This window comes from Scyliorhinus torazame, chromosome 7, assembly GCF_047496885.1.
Source record: "Scyliorhinus torazame isolate Kashiwa2021f chromosome 7, sScyTor2.1, whole genome shotgun sequence".
In the NCBI taxonomy this organism is placed as follows: domain Eukaryota; kingdom Metazoa; phylum Chordata; class Chondrichthyes; order Carcharhiniformes; family Scyliorhinidae; genus Scyliorhinus; species Scyliorhinus torazame.
Window position 1 is genome coordinate 163733981 of NC_092713.1, and position 18510 is coordinate 163752490.

At 49.4% G+C, this 18510-nt stretch overlaps 1 long non-coding RNA gene across 3 annotated transcripts in view; it reads right to left on the reverse strand.

Moving 5' to 3' along the window:
* Positions 1–18510, reverse strand: part of LOC140426665 (uncharacterized) — a 77030-nt gene that overhangs the window by 18121 nt on the left and 40399 nt on the right. For 2 of the 3 annotated variants that reach the window (XR_011948256.1, XR_011948255.1), the window contains one exon: positions 16170–18259. The exons of the other annotated variant lie outside the window; for it this stretch is intronic. This is a non-coding gene — a long non-coding RNA (uncharacterized lncRNA). Of the gene's footprint in view, positions 1–16169; positions 18260–18510 lie in introns of those variants that run through there. 3 annotated transcript variants of the gene reach the window in all.

Here is an 18510-nt window from a genome sequence, read left to right on the forward strand (position 1 = left end):
ATTGCTTTCTACATCATCCGATGGTTCTGAAACAAGGGGTTGCTGAACTTTCAGCAAGGCTCTCCTGTTTCTTCTTAGAACTTGCCCTTCATCAGTGACGATGGTGCATGACTAGGACCTGATAGTTGTATTACCTACACTTACCTGAAGACCTACCCGAAGAGTCTTCGGGTAAGCGTTCTGCAAGGCGGCCTTCAGGATGCGTGACAACGCAGAATCACCGAGCAGAAACTTATAGCCAAGTTCCGCGCACATGAGTACGGTCTCAACCGGGACCTTGGATTCATGTCGCATTATATTCACCCCCCACCATCAGGCCTGGGCTTGCAAAATCCTACCAACTGTCCTGGCTTGAGACAATTCACACCTCTTTAACCTGAGATTATCCCTCTCTCCAGTTGCTCTGTCTGGACCTGTAAAGATTTAATTACCTGCAAAGACTCACATTCAAAGTATCATCTTGCATCATTGACTTTGTCTATATGTGTTTCTGGAACATACCTCTTCATTCACCTGAGGAAGGAGCTGTGCTCCGAAAGCTAGTGATTCAAAATAAACCTGTTGGACTTTAACCTGGTGTTGTAAGACTTCTTTGCAAAAGAATATTTCTCTAACATTGGTTGTGATATTTTCTTTAACCATTACCTTTCAGGTGTAATTCTGACTATTAGCTAGTAACTATCATAAACTCACTATAATCCTGTACAATAATTCATAAATAACTGTTACATCATTTTGATGAGCAAATGTTTCATTATACATTATGGATACCAAGTCTCTTCAGTTGCTCGATCTGTTTGAAGTCTATCACATTTAGCACAATGGTAGTGCCCACAACAAGATAGGGGGTGTCGTTAATGTGAAGACGGGCCTTTGTCTCCAGAAGGACTGTGTGGTGGTCACTCCTACCGATACTGCCCTGGATGAGGTCAAGTATGATTTTCCCCCTTGTTGGTTCCCTCACCACCTGCTGCAGACCAAGCCCACGCAGTCTGTAGTGGTGCTACTGAGAGTTTGGCTCAAGATAGAATAGAGATCTGTGGGAAAATAGAATGTCAAATAGAGCTTTGTGTGCTGGAATGTCAAGGCAGGCTTTGTAGCAAGCTATGTAATCACTTCTGCTTTTGTACCAGACAAATTGCAGTAACGGCCTTGGAAATGGTCCTAACTTTAAAGATAACTATAACTAAGCTGAAAGCAACAGAATGCCAGGGGGCTGTTCTCAGAAAAGAAACATAAAATGTATATAAACTGCTGTTGGATGTATAACTTTGGCTTGCTGCTGTACCTCCCCGAGATACAGTGGTGTAGCTCCGGCCGAGAATAAACGTACGATTAAGAAACTTGGTGTTCGATTGATCATTTCATCCGGACTGAAGGGAAACTAATTCTCATTTGGTGGCAGTGGTGGGATCTCACGGAGCCTCGCCAGGAGCAGTCGGTGTAACTGACAGATCGTGTCCGGAGGCGAAGGAGGGATCGGGCCCCCAAATGTGAGTACCCTTGTTACCACTTTGGTTTCCCCCTCCGCTGTACCGAGCATGACCTAGTCCTACCGTCTGTTGCTGAAGAGACTCTTACGAGATCCAGGTCAGTCTTGCGAACCCGTTAGAGTCAGGGTTAGAGGCCCGTAAGAGGTTAGCGTCCTCTTCGAATTAGGGTTAAAGGCCCATGCACGAGGGTTAGAGGCCCTTGGCTGAAGAAAGGTGCTTGGCTGTTGATGATCCTTCTGGTTGCTTGATACCTTCGCGATAAAAGGTTGCCCTTAAAACAAGTGATTGTCTCAACCAGTGTCTTGACTTGTTCGACACTCCGGGTTGACTATTGGCTACAGCGGAGAACGGATAACTCCGTCCAAATTATAGTACTTCCCATCAGGTGCGGATGATGCCTTAAACTCCACAATAAACAGTGTTTCACCGTCGCGTACCCTGTCGGAACACTCAAACAATTGCCTAAGCCTCCTGATTGGGTAACGGGGCAGGATAACCCCGTTTAAATTCTTGATTGAATAAGCGATTTAGGATCGCCATCAAAATTAAGTAGGTAACCACAAGGATCATCCGAGGATAGGAGACAATGGGTAATACTTTGGATAGCACCTCTGATAGTGGAAGCGCGCTTCAGACTCTTTGCGAACAGTATCCGGAACATTCTAAGCAGCTGCAGCAGTTGTCAGGGGAATTGCATAAGAATTTGGGAAAGGGAAAATGGCCCCTGGGAGGATCAAAAGATTTTCCCACGGTAATGGAGGCACAGCAGATTATTTGGCGACATAACCGTAGCTCCACGGCTAAGAAATTGATCGAGTTATGGCGGGAGTACTGCCAAAAATTAAAAGATACATCTTTATTGGCTAGTTGGCAGGCTAACGCTTTAAAGTTGGGGCTTGAATGAACAGAAGGGGGAATTGTTAAGACTGCAGAGGTTTTGAGAAAGGAATTTGCCCACCATAAAAAAAGGCCTAAGTCTGTAAAACCCCCCATTTCTAAATCAGGACCGTGCGGACAAATGGCCGGCCTTGCCTTGACCGAGGGAGACGATGAGGATGACCCTGAAAATTGGCAATATAGGGAACGACCGACCGTTCCCCCGCCACTACCACCGCCTCCACCTTACATTCAAGCCCTTTATCCACCGCTCCCACCGCCATTACCACCACCTCCGCCGCAAGGAGGTCCGGCGACTTGCACTCGTTCTAAAACCCGTGCTAATCAATTCCCACAGATGAATCAAGAGTTAGTCCCCGGAAAAGAGGGGGCATCGGAGGTGGATTTCTCTGATTACCCAGATGATTATCAGCCGCGGTGCCAGTTCCCCGTCCGGCAAGTTCCCAATATAGCGTACAACCCTGCCAACCCCCGGGGCCCAACAACCAGGCACAAATCGGTATATATCAGCCTTGGAAGCCCAATGAGATAATGGCAATCTTAACCAGAGTCCAGGACCGAAAGCAATCACCGGCGGCTTTTATAGACTTCCTCCGCACCACCGTTCAAGTTTATAGTGCTGAAATAAGGGACCTTTGGGCACTAGACTGTCAGGTCTTACGACCCGAGGAACACAATAGGTTTCTTAACAACTTGGTCCGGCAAACAGGTGCGAATGCGCCCACCTTAGCGGCCCTTCAGGCAATTGTCGCCCAAGATACGGCTCAACAAACTGCTGTATATAACGCCCTCACCACTACTCTGCAGAAACCCGTCGATATTGTCATGATATTCAAACACACACATCATGATAGACACACCAATAGACAAATCAGAACACACAACACCACAACCAATCACAGACAAGGACAGGGACAGTATAAAAGGACAAACACGACACTTGGTGGCCAGTAGAGCTGGAGACCAGGACAAGGACAGGACCTGTTACACTACACACTCAGGGAGACACCACGTGCAGAGTGTCCAGACCGAATTGTATACAGCAGTTGAAATAAAATAGAGTTGTACCAAATACAACTGTGTTGGTTCATCTGTGCATCAGAGTACCCAACACCACAGATATCTCTAAAGTAATGGAGACTAAACCAAAAAAGAACGAAGGGGCTGAAGATTTTTTGGAGCGATTCGAAGAAATATATAAAAACCAAGCTGGAGACACTAACTATCAGGAAGGGGGTAACTCTCCCCAATATTGCGCAATGTTGTTGAGTTGTTTGCCCACTAAGGTCTCGGACGCTATCAAAACTAACAATATGGATTGGTCCGATAATAGCCCTACTCAGATGGCTCGCACGGTAAAATATTACTGGCAAGACGGATCAGGCTGCGAACCCACAAAAACCCAATCTAAAATAAAAACGGTATATGTTACAAAGAAAAATGACGAGCCACCACCGGATCGGGTGGGATATCAGATGGAACTTCAGTTTTGTGTACCAGGGTGGGTTACGGCTCGTGGTGAAGGATACGTGACACATCCTAACGGACCCATGACTCCATCCCTTATGCCCCGTTCCCCGGTCCACAGCCTCCACAACAACTGGTATACGCGCAAGGGGGAGGGGGGGCCACCCGCCCCATCTAACAATGCCTGTTACACTGACGGGCGCCAGGGACACTGGAGCAGGGATTGTTACCAGAACCCTAGGGGAAATCAAGGAGGACAGCGCGGTCGCAAAGGGGGAAGAGGAAGAGGTTACACCAACATTACGCAGAATAATCCCTTTCAGTACTGACCCCGAATCTTGGTCTGCCGCGAGACGGCCTCCGAAAAAGAGCCTCTCCTTTCCCTCACCATTCATGGCCACGCTCACCCCTTTTTAGCAGACACAGGGGCGACTATGTCCTCTGTCCAATCTTCTCTCTCGCTCCCACTCTCTGAGAAAACAGAGACTCTCCGGCTTTCAAGGCCAGGTTTGCCAGTACCCCATCTCCGAACCCGTCGCGGTAACTTTCCAGGGGGAACAGATCCAACATCAATTTATTATTACTACAGGGCTTAACTGCAACCTTATGGCTCGGGACTTGTCATGTGCCTTCGGCTTGCAGATAGAGTGCGGAGATGAAGGTATTGTTGTCCGGCCGCCTTTAATCCCGGCCCAATACTATACCACCTCTAATCAACCAATGGTGGGCGTTACATTTGGACTACGAACTGCACGTTACACTGGCTTACGATAGATCAGGCGAGGATAAGCATCTAGAAAACTTTTACGCACCATTTTTGGGAGTCAGTTTCGACATTCAATTAATCGCTTTTGTAACAGGACCATAAGGGGAAGCCGAAGCCGCCATAGTCACAGAACATTTATGGCAGCTGACTGGGTATACCACTCCTCATGTCACTAAGAAAGTCAACTTTCCATATCACGAGAAAGACCTCGGCCCCATGGTGAGAATGGCCCTTCCTTCCGCAGATCATACTTCTACGGATATCCAAATTCTGCCAGGACGCTTACAGTTCCAATTCTACTCAGAGGCTCGTTACACCGCCACTGTACTCCGTCATCACCATGCTAGGCCCCTTAACTCTGTGGATACTCGGATATGGACTGAAGATCAATATCAGGCTGGTACCGTCAACATTGAACATTCAAGTTCTGCTAAAGACAAATGTCACACTGCCCTCCATTCGTCAATACCCCTTAAAACCCCAAGCCTTGCCGTTCTTGGAAGCCCTTATTAAGCACCTTATCCAGCAGCACATACTAGTTCCGTGTCAGTCACCCTGCAACACTCCGATTCTAGCTGTTCCTAAACCCGGCAAACCCGACCAGTACCGCCTCGTTCAAGACCTCCGATCTATTAATGCCATTGTGCAGCCCCTTCATGCCCTGGTCCCTAATCCAGCTCACATCTTGGCTCAGGTCCCGGTTAATGCCATATTTTTCTCCCTTGTAGATCTTCAACATGTGTTTTTCGCGCTCCCCCTTCACCCTGCTAGCCAGTACCTCTTTGCCTTTACCTATCAGAACCAGCAATATACATGGACCCGTCTGCCCAGGGCTTCGTTCATTCACCTACCCTCTTCTCCCGCTGCCTCCAGCAACAACTCCGGCAGCTGGAACTAAAGGACGGCTCCACGCTAGTTCAGTACGTTGACGACCTGTTAGTTGCTAGTCCATCAGAACAAAGTTGTAAAGAAGATTCTGCCCAATTGTTGAACCACCTCTCAGCCCTGGGGTACGTAGTTTCGCCTGCAAAAGTATTGATTGCCCAATCAGAAGTTACATTCTTGGGCATCCTCCTTTCTGCAGACGCACGAGCACTGGCACCTAGCCGTGTGCAGCCCATTTGCCATTTTCCAGACCCTTCTACTGCTAAGGACATTCGCCGCTGGCTGGGCATGGTCAGCTATTGTCGCCAGTGGATCCCTAATATCACTCTCGATACCCGCCTTTTGACTCCATTCACTAACCACCCGGGACCCTTTCAGCTAAGCCCAGAGGTTCTCGGGGCTTTTAAAAGGCTCAAACACGCCCTGATGCAGGCGCCGGCTCTGGGGCGGCCCTTGTACGATCGCCACTTCCAGCTTTACTGTACCGTATTTTCTGGCTGTGCGACGGCCGTCCTCACCCAGAAACACGGAGATCGTCATCGTCCCGTTGCCTATTATTCCTCTAAGCTTGACCCTGCGGCACTTGGCTATCCCGCTTGCACTCAGATCCTTGCTTCTATTTACGACAGCCTCCAATCGGCGGCTAACCTTACCCTCCAGCAGGACATTGTGGTTTACAGCTCCCACTCTGTCACGGCCCTGCTCGGACAGCTCCAAACCCAACATTTAACCATGGCTCGGCAGAACAATTACAAGATTTATCTCCTGAATAATCCCAAGCTCCAATTTTGCAACTGCACCACTATCAATCCAGCAAGTTTTCTCTCCGAACCACCCTCGGAATGCTCACAGCTGGGCCATGATTGCCTGACGCTCCTCAGAGAGGAAGCCTCCATGCGCGGTGATCTCACTGACACTCCCCTGCCCGATGTAGACTTAACTGTTTTCACCGACGGCAGTGCTTTCGTCGGCGAAAGGGGGGATAGATTATCAGGGTACGCTATAGTTAATCAGCAGGGCGAAACCCTGGAAGCAGCAGCATTTGAAACGCCGTTCTCCGCCCAACAAGCCGAGCTATTTGCACTTATCCGAGCGTGCGTGTTAGGAGAGAATAAGAAAATAAACATTTACACAGACTCCAGATACGCATTTGGAGTCACACACGACTTTGGTCAATTATGGAAGAACAGGGGATTTCTTACATCTGCAGGCACTCAGATATCCCACAAATAGTTAGTTACACAATTACTACAGGCTTTAATGCTCCCTAAACAAATAGCCGTAATAAAGTGTGCTGCCCATACGACAGGCAAAACCCTGTTGGACGCGGGTAATCGGCAGGCGGACCACCAAGCCAAAGAGGCTTCTCGCTTAAAAGACATGGTGGTACCAAAAATGATGAGCCAGACTAAAAGCTCTAAGGGTCAATCTCCCTCTGAAAAGCCAATGCCGACCATCACTGACGCCATTCAGTTACAGAAGGACGCTCCTGGCTGTGTAAAAAGACTATGGGAAGAATTGGGATGTTGTTATGATCCTGTAAACAAATTGTGGGTCACCCCGGCAGGGCAAACTTGTATGCCCGATGCATTAGCAGCCTGGGTCACCGAATGTGTTCACTTTGCAACTCATTGTGGTGCGCGAGCTACGGGTGATGTATTGCTCAAAACTTGGTGGCATCCAAGACAGCAGGACATAGCGCAAAACATTAGCAGTCGTTGCCTAGTATGTCAGCAGTATAATCCTGGTAAGGCAATACCCTGTGAAATGGGTAAAACCCCGCTACCGGAAGGTCCCTTTGAGACACTCCAGATGGATTACATTGAGCTGGAAAGATGTCAATGTTATAAACATGTATTAGTTATTGTTGATGTATTTAGTAAGTGGATAGAAGCTTACACCACAGTAGATAACAAAGCTTCCATGGTAGTAAAAGTTTTAATGCGAGAAATTGTTCCTAGATTTGGGATTCCATATCGATTAAGCTCTGATAATGGACCTCATTTTGTGGAACAGATCAATGAGGAATTTTGTACTCAGCTGGGAATAAAACAACAATTACATTGCGCATACAGACCCCAAGCAGCGGGAATGGTAGAAAGGGCTAATCAGACATTAAAAACGAAACTGGCAAGACTACAGGCAGAGACTGGAGCCACTTGGCTCAAATTATTGCCTATTGCCCTCTTCCAGATACGTGCAACCCCAGCTGGAAAGACACGACTGAGTCCCGCCGAAATTTTATACGGCAGACCCTTGCGTACTCCTTGGGATCAAGGGAAACATAAGGAAGTACAGTTTCACCATATGACCACTGAAATGGCCAACTATGTGATAGCCTTGACTAAAGTACTAAAAGGCCTCCATTCACGGGTACGAGCTGCTTATGAGGAGATACCTCCCTTGTCCAGTTCTGTCACTATTAATCCAGGGGAGTATGTTCTGATTCGTAATTGGGTTAGGAAAGGATTAGAATCCCGATGGGAAGGATCACACCAGGTCCCACTCACTACTCCCACTGCTGTAAAAGTGGAAGGCAGAAATGCCTGGATCCACATCCACCATTGTAAGGTTGTGAAAATGCAATAGAAAATAACCCTCAGTTTCGAGCCCTAGATAATAACTCCGGCATCACTTAAAGGATGAAGGCCACACTTATTATCGTAACCCAATTTAGCCAACCATTACCAAATGATGAAGCGACAAAAGAGAGCAATAACCGAAACGCAATGATACTTTGGGATCCTGCTTCCCCCTATCGGGGTAGCTCTTGCAATAAAGGAAATAAGGAAGGTAGCAAAAATCCTGGAAGAGGTAGCAAACGACACCTCTGAAGCATTGACTGAGATAAATAATGAAATGGTGGCAATAAGAACTGTAGCCCTACAAAACCGAATGGCCCTCGATTACCTCCTTGCAAACAAAGGTGGGACTTGTGCCGTGATCGGTTCAGAATGTTGCACCTACATCCCCGATAGTTCGGAGAACATCACCCACCTCGTGGATCATATCCGCAAAGAGGGTAAGAAACTGCATGAAATATCAAGAGATGGGTGGTTAGATTGGTTGTTTGCCGGATCATGGGGGTCTTACCTAGTGCATGGATTGATAATCCTGGTAGTTGTAATACTTGTAATAATTATGCTTAGCTTCCTAATGAAATGCTTGTGTAAAAGTGTCAGTGCAGCAGTAATTTCTCAACAGTTAATGCAGCAACATGAAGTGAGCCTTGAAGAGTTAATGGATGTGAAAGAAGGTGCTGAGGAACATAAGAAAATGATAGAAGTACAGATAGAACGGGAGAGACTGAGACGAGTGGCTATGGATTAGAAGTTATCATGAAATGATAACAGGGGGGGAATGAGAGTTTGGCTCAAGATAGAATAGAGATCTGTGGGAAAATAGAATGTCAAATCGAGCTTTGTGAGCTGGAATGTCAAGGCAGGCTTTGTAGCAAGCTATGTAATCACTTCTGCTTTTGCACCAGACAAATTGCAGTAACGGCCTTGGAAATGGTTCCTAACTTTAAAGATAACTATAACTGAGCTGAAAGCAACAGAATGCCAGGGGGCTGTTCTCAGAAAAGAAACAGTGTCATACAATGTATATAAACTGCTGTTGGATGTATTAACTTTGGCTTGCTGCTGTACCTCCCCGAGATTCAGTGGTGTAGCTCCGGCCGAGAATAAACGTACGATTAAGAAACTTGGTGTTCGATTGATCATTTCATCCGGACTGAAGGGAAACTAATTCTCACCACCAAGTCACTCTTGGTAGTCCTCCACCCAGAGTATATTCTGTACCCTTGCACCAAGTGGTGTTCAACATGGAGGAGTACTGATTTATCAGCTGCGGGGAGACAGTACGTGGTATCAGCATGGGGTTTCCTTGCCCGTGTTTAATCTGATGCAATCAGTCTACATTGGGTCTGGTGTCAATGTTGAGGACTCCCAAGACATCTCCCTCCCAACTGTATGCCACTGCGCCCCCACCCCTGCTGGGTCTGGCCTGCTGGTGAGACAGGACATACCCAGGGATGGTGATGGTGGTGTCTTGTACATTATCTGTAAAGTATGATTCTGTGAGTGTGACAATGTCAGGCTGTTGTTAACCAGTCTGTGGAACAGCTCTCTTAATTTTGACACAAATCCCCAGAGGAGGACTTTGCAGGGTAAAAAGGGTTGGGTTAGCCGTTGTTGTTTCCTGGGCCTAGGTCGATGCCGGATGGTGCATCCGGTTTCATTCCTTTTAGGATTTGCAGCGGTTTGATACAACTGAGTGGCCATTTCAGAGTCAACCACATTGCTGTGGCTCTGGAGTCACATGTAGGAAGGACCAGGTAAGGACGGCAGATTTCCTTCGCTAAAGGTCATCAGTGAAGCAGATGAGTTTTTACAACTAGCGACAATGGTTTCATGGGGCGGGATTCTCTCCTACCAGGCAGGGTGGGCTGTACCGGCGCCAAGGAGTGGCGTGAATCACTCCGGCGTTGGGCCGCCCGGAAGGTGCGGAATCCTCTGCACCTTCAGGGGCAAGGCCGGCGCCGGCAGGGTTGGCGCCGTGCCAGCTGGCGCGGAAGGGCTTGGCGCCACGCCAACTGGTGCCGAAGGGCCTCTGCCAGCCGGCGCGAGTTGGCGCATGTGGGAGCGCCAGCGTGTGCTGGCATCATCCCAGCGCATGTGCAGGGGGGTTCTTCTCCGCGCCGGCCATGGCGGAGGTTGACAGCAGCTGGCGCGGAGGGGAAAGAGTGCCCCCACGGCACATGCCCGCCCGTGGATCGGTGGGTCCTGATCGTGGGCCAAGCCTCCGTGGGGCACGCCCTGGGGCCAGATACCCCCGCGCCCCCCGAGGACTCCGCAGGCCGCCCGCAGAGCCAGGTCCCACTGGTACGGACCTGGTTTGATTCACAGCGGCAGGACAGGCTGAAATCGGATGGCCGCTCGGCCCATTGCGGGCCAGAGAATCGCCGGGGGGGGGACCGCTACCAATGGCCCCCGACCGGTGCAGCGTGATTCCCGCCCCCGCCAAAACCCCAGCGCCAGAGAATTTGGCAGCCGGCGTAGGGGTGGCGGGGCAGGATTCACACTGCCCCCCGGCGATTCTCCGACCCGGCGGGGAGTTGGAGAATCCCGCCCATGGTCACAAATACTGAGACAAGCTTTTAATTCCAGATTTATTCATTGAATCTAAATTCCACCAGTGAAGCAGATGGGATTTTGCAACTATCGACAATGGTTTCATGGGGCGGGATTCTCCCCTACCCGGCGGGGCTGGTGGTCCTGCCGCCGAGGAGTGGCGTGAATCACTCCAGCGTTGGGCCGCCCGGAAGGTGCGGAATCCTCCGCAATTCAGGGGCTAGGACGGCGCCGGCAGTGTTGGCTCCACACCAACCGGCGTGGAAGGGCCTCCGCCGGTCGGCGCGAGTTGGCGCATGCACAGGAGCTCCAGCGTGTGCTGATGTCATCACAGCGCATGCGCAGGGGGGTTCATCTCCGCACGGCCATAGCGGAGGTCCCCAGCAGACGGTGAGGAGGGAAAGAGTGCCCCCACGACACAGGCCAACCCACAGATCAATGGGCCCCAGGGCCAGATCCGCCCGCGCCCCCCCCCGAGGACAATGGAGGCCGCCCGCAGAGCCAGGTCTTGCCGGTAAGTATCAGGTCTAATCTACGCCGGCGGGACCGGCCTAAAACGGGCGGCCGCTCGGCCCATCGCGGATCGGAGAATCGCCGGGGGGGGCCGCCCCCGCCAAAACCCTGGCGCCGGAGAATTCGGCAGCCGGCGGGGGCAGGACACATTCTGTCCCGCACTTTGTCTTCCAATGAATGAATGAGATGCCAATTTGGAGCCAGGTTAGGGACAGTCTCGTGCTGTGAACCCAGGTCTACAAGAGGCAATTGGAGATATACCTGAAAAGGAAAGATTTGCTGGGTTATGGCGATAGAGGGGGGGAGTGGGACTAATTGGGTAAGACCCAGCATGATGGGCAGAATAGCCTCCTTCTATGCTGGAAGATTCGAGGCTCACTGGGAAACACATTGGGAAGATCAAAGCCATCGTCTTCAGCTCTCGATACAAACTCCATCTCTCTCCCTGAGCAACTGTTTGCTGCCCAACCAGACTCTTTACAACATTGGCCTCATCTCTCTGTTCCTCCACAATTCCCAGCTTCCCACCATTTAGAAATGACTCTGATTTCTCTTTCTTTGGTCCAAAGTGGATGATTTCACATCCCCACATTGAACACCATCTGCCATTGTCTTCAGTCCCCATCACAATCTCTGTTCCCCAGACACTGATTCCATCCCTCTCCCTGGGCCTGTCTGACTCTGAACCACACAGTTCACAGCCATGGTGTCCTATTTGACCCTGAGATGAGCTTCCCACCACATCATCCGCTCCATCACTAAGACGGCCTATTTCCCCCTCGGTAACATCGCCCGAGTCCGTCCTGCCTCACATCATCTGCTGCTGAGAATCTCCTCCATGTCTTTGTTCCCTCTAAACGTGAATATTCCAATGCTGTCCTGGCCGGCCTCACACCTACCACCCTCCGTAAACATCAGCTGATCCAAAACTCTGCTGCCTGGACCTGAACTCACACCAAATCCCGTTCACCCATCACCCCCTCTGCTCACTGACCCACATTGACTCCCGGTCCAGCAATGCCTCGATTTAAAATTCCCATCCTTGTTCTCAAATCCCTTCCTGTCCTCCACCCTCCCTATCTCTGTAACCTCCTCCAAGCTGCCTAACTTAGTGTGGTCAGTAATCTTGGATATATGTCTCTCTATTCCTTCATCCAAGTCATTGATAAATACAGTGAAAAGCTGAGGCTCCAGCTCAGATCCCTGGGGACATCACTATTCACATCTTGCTGATTGGAGTCACACACGTTATCCCTACTCCCTGTCTCCTACCTCCTAACTAATTCCTCATCCATGGCATAAGCTTTCCTCAAATTCCATATGCTTCCAATTTTATTGACAGCCTCTTGTGTGGAAACCTCATTGAATGTCTTCTGGAAATTCATATAAATCACACCCACAGACATTCCCTGATCTATCACATTAGTGACCTCATTACCAAATGTAACCAGATTAGTTAAACATGTCTGACCCTTTTTAAATCCATGCTGACTCTCTCGGATTAGTTCATATTTCTCACTCATTTTGTGTCTAATGACAGATTCCAGTCACTTCCCCGCAACAGACATTAAACTGAGATGTTAGTTGTGAATGACTCTAGTAAACAGCTAGCATAGACACGAGGGGCTGAATGGCCTCCTCCTATACTGTAGACTTATCTGGCTCCTTGACTGAAACATATGGATAGGAACAGGAGGTGGGCTGGAGCTTAAACAATGAGTTGAATGTCGGCGGAGTGTCGTTAGTGGTAATGTAGAATGGACATTGTGTACATGAGCTTCTCGAAAATATGTCTTTCTCTGTTTCCCTTTCCAGCTCCAGGGCTCTCATCAAGGAGCTGAAAGAATATTTAGTGAAGAAGTTTCCGGACTGTGCGGGCTGTGTGAGGGTTTTGGGCCGTGACTGATGATTGCAGCTCCTTGTTCTGTCTGTTCCTCCCTCCCCACTGATCAAGCCGTTAACCTCCTGTCACAGTGAGTGAATGAGAATGGATTTCATAGCGTCAGTCACAGAAAACAACAGCGTCACTGTCTGAGACATTGGGACACACATCACTGTCTCACCTCAAAGAACGGAGCACTAATCCCCTCCCACCATGCTGAGAAACCATACAGTATGGAAAATGTACTGACAAACACCACCTTATATTAAACACTCACCCAGAGAACAGCTTCAGAGTAAAAGTCAGGAGAGTGAGGGGGAGGGAGAGAGGGAGAGAGAGAGAGATGGAGGAGAGAACGAGTGATTGAGAGAGAGAGAGAAAGAGATCAAGACAGAGGGAGTGAGACAGAGGAGAGAGACGGGCATTGAGATCGAGAGAGACGGTGGAGAGGGAGAGAGAGGGGGATAGAGGGAGAGAGGGAGAAGAGGGAAGAGTGGGAGAGAGAGTGAGAGAGGGAGGGAGATAGAGAGGAGAGTGAGAGTGGCAGAGAGAAGGAGGGACGTAGAGAGAGAGAGAGAACAAGAATTCTTACAGGACAGAAGGAGGCCATTTGGTCCTTCGAGTATGCAATGACCTTCTGAAAGAGCACCCTATCTAGGATTGCTCCCCTGCCCTATCCCTGTAACTCCACCTAACCTGGACAATAAGGGGCAATTTGGCATGACCAAACCACTTAACCTGCACATCTTTGGACTGTGGGAGGAAAACGGAGCACCCATAGAAAGCCCACGCAGACACGGGGAGAAAGTGTAAACTGCATATAGACAGTCACCCAAGGCCGGAATCGAACACGGGTCCCTGGCACTGTGAGACAGTAGTGCTAACCGCTGTGCCACCATGCTGCCCCAAGTGAGATTGAGATAGAGGGAGAGAGACAAATTGAGATTGAGTAAGAGAGAGCAGGGGAGAGGAGAGGGAGAGAGAGAGAGCAAGAGAGGAGCGAGTGAGTGAGAGAGGGGGATGGAAGAAGAGAGAGAGATTGAGACAGAGTGAGGTGAGTGACAGAGAGAAGGAGGTGAAGCGAGAGAGAGAGAGAGACTGTGTCAGCCCATTGTCAGAGTGAAGAAGTTTTACGACAATTATGTGGGAGCTTGTTGGGTCCAGACCGGGATCATTGTGAACCGTGTTTGTCTCCTTACCTTGGAAGGAGAGAAGCAAAGATTCCCAAGACTGATTCCCGGGATGAGGAGTTGTCCGATGAGAAGGGATTGAGTAGACTGGGACATTGGGGGCGAGATTCTCCGACCCCCCGCCGGGCCGGAGAATCGCCGGGGGGGGGGGGGGGGGGTGGCGCCAACCGGGGGCTGGCGTGAATCCCGCCCCTGCCGGTTGCCGAATTCTCCGGCACCGGATATTCGGCGGGGGTGGGAATCGCGCCGCGCCGGTTGGTGGGCCCCCCCCCCCCGGCGATTCTCTGGCCCGCGATGGGCCGAAGTCCTGCTGCTGGAATGCCTGTACCGCCGGCGAGAATCAAACCACCACCTTGGCGGGACAAGGCGGCGCGGGCGGGCTCCAGGGTCCGGGGGGGGGGGGGGGGGGGCGATCTGGTCCCGGGGGTGCACCCGCAGTGGCCTGGCCCACGATCGGGGCCCACTGATCTTTTCCTTCCGCCTTCGCCATGGTCTCCACTATGGCAGAGGCGGAAGAGACCCCCTCCACTGCGCATGCGCGGGGATGCAGTGAGCGGCCGCTGACGCACCCGCGCATGCGCCGCACGGCAAAGTCAGTTTCCCGCCACCTGGCGGGGCAGAAATCAGTCCGGCGCGGGCCTAGCCCCTCAAGGTGAGGGCTTGACCCCTCAAGATGCGGAGGATTCCGCACCTTTGGGGCGGCGCGATGCCGGACTGATTCGCGCCGTTTTTGGTGCCGGTCGGCGGACATCGCGCCGATTGCGGAGAATCCCGCCCCTGGAGTTATGTGTTCCTCTCCCTTTGGACCACTGTTGCTAGGCAATAGCACAGTTTTCTTCTACTTTGTGTTTGTTTTAGCTTCCCTTCAAGGTTGTAAAACCTCATTAAAAATGCAGGTGCCCAAACAACTGTAGAGCTGCTGTCTCCGCTCTAAAATGAAACCAGACACAGTTTTCAATTTTTTAAACCACAGATAAAGAATTTAAATTAAACTGAAACTTCAAGCTAAAACCTATCCCTAATACCCATATTTACAAACACAAAATATTCTTTGAGTGTCCGTAACAGTGTCCCTGTTGCCATGGTCTGTTGCACCCTGAACAACCTGGAGTTTAAGAGGGACAATCACTTGCCAGAGGGAGAAATGGAGGAGGCGGAGATTTCCTCGGATGAGGGGGTTTGGAAGAGCAGGTACCTGAGGAGGATGAAGATGGTCAGCTTCCATATGAGGATGGCATCGCAGTGGCACGAGGTGGAAGAGGTGCGCATGGCACATTGATAGCCACAAGTAAGGTCCAGGCAAGGGGACACGAGTGCATTGCTCCAGCACCTTTTGCCACACCAGTGATTGGAGAGCCCTTTATAAGCGGCGATATCACTAGCAAGGTCAGCCGTTGACCTTGGACCTTTAACCCTCAAGGATCATCACAAAGCCCTAATTTTTGGAAAGGTCAGCACCCAAAGGTGCATCTAGCTGGAGTGTGAGGTAAAAGGCAGCACACTAACACACACCCTGCAACATTGTGCAGTGGTTGTCACCTGAAGTAGACACTTTGAGTGGCCACAGAGATTTACACGTTGGTTGTGGGGACCATAATGGCTCCAGCTTATGTGCTTTGACATTCTCAATGAACAGAGCTCAGTGCTGATGAAACATTACATTTAACACTAAAAGATACAGGAGCACACAGTATTCTCTGGTGTGTTGTAAGGTTTTGTTGTGGTGTAAGAATCTGTGAGCTTCCAGTCAGTGAAGATTTATTCAAGCAAATTCTGGAGAGAGTGAACCTCAGTCTGTAACGGTGCCTCTCTGTGACGCAGGTTTTGTAACAAATATTTATAGTTCTTATTTTGCTCCGTTTCATTAGAATGTTTCTCATTAATTCCTTCACTAACCTGACCATTCCATTATTATGACCCCAGACCAGACCCCAAAAGTGGTTAGGATACTGAAATATTTTAGTTTATTTCGTAAGACTGTGTGGAAAGAATGATACACTCCAGGAGCGATTGCACAAAGAAATAGGTATTTGGTATTATTAAAACAAAACTTGAATATGAATACAATATAAAACTGTTTAACTTCTTATCCGAAAAGAACCGCTTACAATTATCCTTTCAGCAGACATCTGATGACGACATGGAGGAGAAGATCGCACGTTGGGCAATTCCTGCCAGAATCCTCGGTTTGAGATTTAGATTTCGTTTTAGATTTATTGTCAAGGTACAGCGAAAAGTATTGTTCTGCGTACAGTCCAGACAACTCGCTCCATGCATGAAAAACATAGGACATACGATAAATACACAATGTAAATACATAAACACAAAAGTTGGGTGAACATACGGATATGTAGAGAGGATTTGTGGAGAGATCAGTTCAGTCCATAAGAGGGTCATTCAGGAGTCTGGTAACAGCGGGGAAGACGATTTTTTTGAATCTGTTTGTACGTGTTCTCAGGCTTTTGTATCTCCTGCCCGATGGAAGAATTTGGACGAGTGAGTAAGCCGGGTGGGAGGGGTCTTTGATTATGCTGCCCGCTTTCCCCAGGCAGCGGGAGGTGTAGACAGAGTCAATGGATGGGAGGCAGGTTCGTGTGATGGACTGGGCTGAGTTCACAACTCTCTGTAATTTCTTGCAGTCTTGGGCCTAGCAGTTACCATACCAGGCTGTGATGCAGCCAGATAGGATGTTTTCTATGGTGCACCTGTAAAAATTGGTAAGAGTCAATGTGGACATGCCGAATTTCTTTAGTTTCCTGAGGAAGTTGTAGCATCGATGTGGGTGGACCAGGACAGATTTTCGGAGATGGGGACCCCTACGAATTTGAAGCTATCAACCATCTCCACCTCGGCCCCGTTGATGCAGACAGGGGTGTGTACGATACTTCACTTCCTGAAGTCGATGACCAGCTCCTTAGTATTCTGGCATTGAGGGAGAGATTGTTGCCATTACACCACTCCACGAGGTTCTCTAATCTCCTTCCTGTATTCTGAGTCATCATTGTTCATGATCCGACCCACTACGGTCGTATCATCAACAAATTTGTAGCTGGAGTTGGAGCTGAATTTTGCCACACAGTTGTGTGTGCATAGGTATAGTACGGGGCTAAGTACACAGCCTTAGGGGCTCTGGTATTGAGGACTATCGTGGAGGATGTGTTGTTGTTTATCCTTTTTGATTGTGGTCTATGGGTCAGGAAGTCGAAGATCCAGTTACAGAGGGTGGAGCCAAGTCCCAGGTTTTGGAGGTTTGAAATGAGCTTGGCTGGGATTATGGTGTTGAACACGGAGCTGTAGTCAATGGTGGTCTGATGTAGGAGTCCTTGTTGTTGAGATGATCCCGAGATGAGTGTAGAGCAGGGGAGATGGCGTCCGCTGTGGACCTGCTGTGGCAGTATCTGAATTGCAGTGGATCAAGGCAATCTGGAAGGTTGGTGTTGCTGTGTCACATGACAAACCTCCAGAAACACTTCATAATGATCGATGTCAAGGCCACCTGACCGTAATCATTAAGGCACACTGCCTGGTTCTTCTTTGGCCCAATATGATAATTTTTGGCATTTTTCACCCATTTTCCGGGAAGAATTCCCATGGAAACCTGGCCCAGTTGAAAGTTGGTTACGAGAGGATGTCTAAGAACCAAAGAAGTAATACTTTGAAGAAGGGTGCGAGCTATAATCCGTTGGCAGGGTTGAGTTCAGTGAGGAGTGCAGTAGGAGGAAAGATGCTTCAGTAACGATGGATGTGCTGGTAGAGGTGATGATGGCTGAGTTTGAGAAGCAGTTCAGTAAACATTTCGAGCGGCATGGGAGGGAAATGTTGGAGAGTTTTAAGCAGTTGGTGGAGGACCCGTTGGCCCAAATAAAAGAGGCAGTTGGATGGATGTCGGAGATGGTGCAGGAGCATGGCGAGGTGTTGAAGGGGGAGGAGGTGCTGCTGTCAAGGCACAATGACTCGCTTCTCTGGAGGCCGAGCTGTTGAAGGTGGAGGACAGTAATAAGGTCAAAGCAAATTACTGCGGATGCTGAAATCTGAAACAAAAACAGAAAATAGTGGACAATCTCAGCAGGTCTGTCAGCATCTGTGGAGAGAGAACAGAGCTGACATTTCGAGTCTGGATGACTCTTTGTCAAAGCTGGAGAGAAATCATTTAGAATTCAAGCTGCTTTAATTATTTTTCATGTTCAAGCTGTTCCATTGAATTCTTGCCATTTCCAATGATTCTGACTGAGCCTCAGGCAATTTTAAATGCTCAGCTACCGCCGCAATTACTTCTCCTTTC